This window comes from Coenobita brevimanus, chromosome 3 (assembly GCF_032717465.1).
Source record: "Coenobita brevimanus isolate Jiangsu-jjx chromosome 3, ASM3271746v2, whole genome shotgun sequence".
Lineage (NCBI taxonomy): Eukaryota > Metazoa > Arthropoda > Malacostraca > Decapoda > Coenobitidae > Coenobita > Coenobita brevimanus.
In genome coordinates, this window is record NC_136956.1 from 19,013,869 (window position 1) to 19,018,106 (window position 4,238).

Consider the following 4,238-nt stretch of genomic DNA (forward strand, 5'->3'; position numbering starts at 1 on the left):
TTCCAAACTGCCCTTTTTACGGTTTATGTTTCTATCTGTGCCCTCATCTCTAGCTTCCTTTCTGGTCTTTTATTGCCACTGTTGTAGACGGCCATCGTTCTTCTCCTAGATCTATCAACAGTGGTGTTCCTCAGGGCTCTGTCCTATCACCAACTCTCTTCCTTTTATTCATCAATGACCTCCTCAGCTGTACATCTATCCCTATCCATTCAAAGGCTCATGACTCCAACATTCATCTTTCCATTCGGTTCCCACAACATCCATCTCAGCAGTTACTTCAACAAACAAGGGATGAGGCTATGACAAACATTATGTCTGACTTGGCTCATATTTCTGACTGAGGTAAATATAATCTGGTTGTTTTTAATGCATCAAAAACTCAGTTCTTACACGTATCAACCCGACAAAATCTTCCACAGGTATACCCACTAATGTTTAATAATATTCAGCTTAATCCTGCATCATCCTTGAACATGCTTGGGGTTTCATTTACACGGGACTTATCTTGGAAAGATCATATTATATCTCTCGTAAAATCGCTTCCAAGAGATTAGGTGTGCTAAGCTGACTCCATTCCTTCTTTGCCCCTGCACAATTATTGACTCTATACAGGGGTTTTACCCGCCCCTGTGTGGAGTACAACTCTCATGTGTCAGGAGGCTCTCCACATACAGCTCTTCTCAATAGGGTTGAGTCAAAGGGTTTTCGTCTCATTAACTCTCCTTCTCTTACTGACTCCCCTCAACCTCTGTCTCTTTGTCGCACTGTTGCATCTTTATCTCTTTCTATCGCTATTTCAATGGTTATTGTTCCTCTGAACTGTCTGCATGCATTCCTCCACATCTACGACGGGTGTATTGCACCCATCTAGCAACAAACTCTCATCTCTTTTCTGTCCAACTCTCTAATGCAAGAGTTAACCGTTACTCCCAGTCCTTCATTTATGGAACAGGTCAACTATGGAACTGTCTCCCTCTATCTGTGTTTCCTGCTTCCTATGATCTCCAATCTTTCAAACGTAGTGTGTCCAGGCTTCTGGAAATAATCGGATCTTGAATTTTGCTCTCTCTTGTATTTTGTTTTTCTCTTGGAAGGAACAATAATTGCAGGCTCACGGCCTTTGGTTCCTTCTTCTTCGCATAAAAAAACAAAAAGAATAAAAAGATGGGAAGATGATGAATGTTGTGAAGAGTATGTATGAGGGTGCTAAGGCTGCAGTGCATGTGTATAGTGAACTGAGTGAATTTTTCTATTTGAAGGTTGGGTTCAAACAGGGATGCGTCATGTCTCGCTGGTTGTTCAGTCTGCACATGGATGTGGTTATAAAAGAGATACAAGGCAGGGCAGTTGATGTTGAAGTGGCCCTATTGAGAGAGGGCAGTGTTTGGAAACTCCCTATACTGTTGTTTGCAGATGATACTGTGTTGTTAAGTAAAGACGATGGGGAGCTGCAAGGCTTGGTGGATGAGTTCGGGAGAGTGTCTAAGAAACGGAATCTAAAGGAGAATGTAGGGAAGAGTAAAGTTATGGGCATCGAGAGGAATGAAGTCAGTCAATGTACAGTGAGGTTGGATGAGAAGGAAGTGCAAATTGTGAGTACGTTTAAGTACTTGGGTAGTGTGATGAGTAAGGATGGAAGTTTGGAGGATGAAGTGCTTGAAAGGGTGCAACAAGGAAGAAAGGTTGCTGGTTCCTTGAAAGCAGTGATAAGAAACAGGGAAGTGGACATGAAAGTGAAAAAGTTACTACCTGACAATATTGTGACACGAACTCTAACGTATGGAAGTGAAGCTTGGACGTTGTTGGAGGGACACAAGTCAAGAGTGAGAGCAGTGGCAATGAGTTATTTGAGAGGTGCATGTGGAGTCACATGGAGAGACAGACTGTCAAATGACGATGTCAAGGAGAGTTCTGGTGTGGATGTGGATGTGATAGGAAGCGTTAGGAGAAACACACTGAGGTGGTTTGCCCATGTTGAAAGGATGAAGAGTGAGAAACTGGCGAGGAGAATGTGAGTGAGGTGGATGGGGAGAGAGGGTGGGAGAGGCCAGTGATGAGATGAAGGGATGGAGTGGAGAGGTATGCGAGAGGGGGATATGAGCTTGAAACAGGGCAGTGAAATGGCTGGGGACAGGGCGACGTGGAGGCGATTTGTTTGTGGCCACCCTGTATGGGATTAAGGCGTCCGGCAATAGATAGATAGACAGAATCTTCAGTGAGCTATCCTTTAATTCTAGGGGGAAATATAAGCCTGGGAACAATGGAACCTTCAGTGTTTTTTCTTTTTTCTACAATACACTCGTTTTTTCAAGCCACTGTTGACACATTTACACACATTTCTGCACTTTCCATAAAGGTAAATATGAGAGTTCCCCTTTTGGTTTACTGCACACTCGTTTTCTTTTAAGCCATTGTTCACAGTTTACATACATTTTCGCGCTTTTTTATATTTCTAGGGATAAGTATGAGAGAGTTTCCCGTTTATTTTCCTATACACACGTTTTCTTCCAAGCCATTGTTAACATTTTTACACACATGTCCACTCGTTTTAATATTTCTCGGGGTAACTATGAGAGAGTTCCCCTTTAACCCCATCAGGGCAAGATGTGGCTAGCCTGTGGCATATTGCACAGAGCAGATTTTGTGTGTCGTCTCGTCCTCTCGTAACTGCAGCGACACCGACATGATAAACAGGGTCATAGCCAGCGACGGGAATGAGAGGAGGAGGGGCGCTGAAGAGGAGGGGGAGCAGGAAATGTCCCCAGAATCACAGCTGAGGGAGAAGTGTGAGAGGAGAGGCAGGGGTGATGTGTCCAGATTTATAGTTGTAAGAGAAGGCTAAAGTGCCATGGAGAAAGGAAAGTGGGAGATCACGATAGTGGATAATTACATCAGAGTGGAAGCGAAAAAAAGTACACACAACATCCTATCCATTGGGCGTACTGAGGCCGTTCGTACATGGTCAACATGAGCCTAAAACAAAGACAGTAACTCATTTTGTTTCCCCAGATCCATCACTTCCCCCAGCTTAAGTACTGCATACTGTACAGGAGAAAGTAAGGAAGACCATCTCGCAGTTTAGACAAAACTCTAGGTAAATGAAAATAATACTTCTGTGAGGAAAAAAAAAAAAAAAAAGAATTTAATTAAGGGAAGGAAATGTTTGAGAAAAGGAAGAGAAATGTGAATGGTGGTCTGAGAGGAGAATGTAAGAGGGAAGGAAGGTTGGAGGGAGGGTGGAAGGCGGAGATTAGAAGGAAATGAGTCCAGAAGTGTATGAGGGTGCTTAGTGAGAGGTAAGACAGGATAAGAGGAGGGAGTAATGTAATCTGAGTTGTAACTTGAGAGAGAGAGAGAGACAGAGACAGAGACAGACAGACAGACAGAAACAGAGACTGACAGACAGACAGACAGACAGACAGAAGCACACAGACAGACAGATGGACAGACAGATAGACACAGAAATATATAGAATAATAAAGTCACACTGAGACACACAAGGATAAAGAAATATACTTTACTTCCTACACTAAGCAGACAGTTTAATTATAAAATATACCTATTATTGTGATGTAATTCTTGGATGGAGACCAAGAGACTAACGAGGAGAGTCTATAGTGAGGGGAGGGGGGGGGTGATTTGAAGGGAGGGCAACGAAATGGAACGGGACAGGGCGACGTGGAGGCGATGTGTTTGTGGGCGCCCATTATTGGATTAAGACTTCTGGTTATAGATAAATAGAATCCCAGGTCAGTGGAGACTATTTTGAATGGGTACAATTTAAAAATCTTTTTGAATATCTGAATCTTGGACATTTAATAACTGTTACATGTGTATCATTTTAAGTGAGAAAGATATACAGCATGTGGCACTGTCTTTTCATAAATATACGCAGATCATTATAAGTGTGCAACATAGACAGTACGTGATATTGTTTTTACTTAAATATACTCGTACGCCTGGCAACGTATTGATCTGATCTATTTTCACAGTGTTTGCATACTTTAGAATGTCAAAGGATTTCGGACATGTTGCATACCGTAATACAAATCGTGATCATAACAGCACTTATGTCGAATGTTGGAAAAGGTTTAAAACGTTTCTTGTGGTATTCTCGTGTATCCGAATCTCTCTCTCTCTCTCTCTCTCTCTCTCTCTCTCTCTCTCTCTCTCTCTCACGTAGAAACTGGTTCCAACAGTACAGTATTTGTTTATTTTTGTTGTATTTTACAACATTT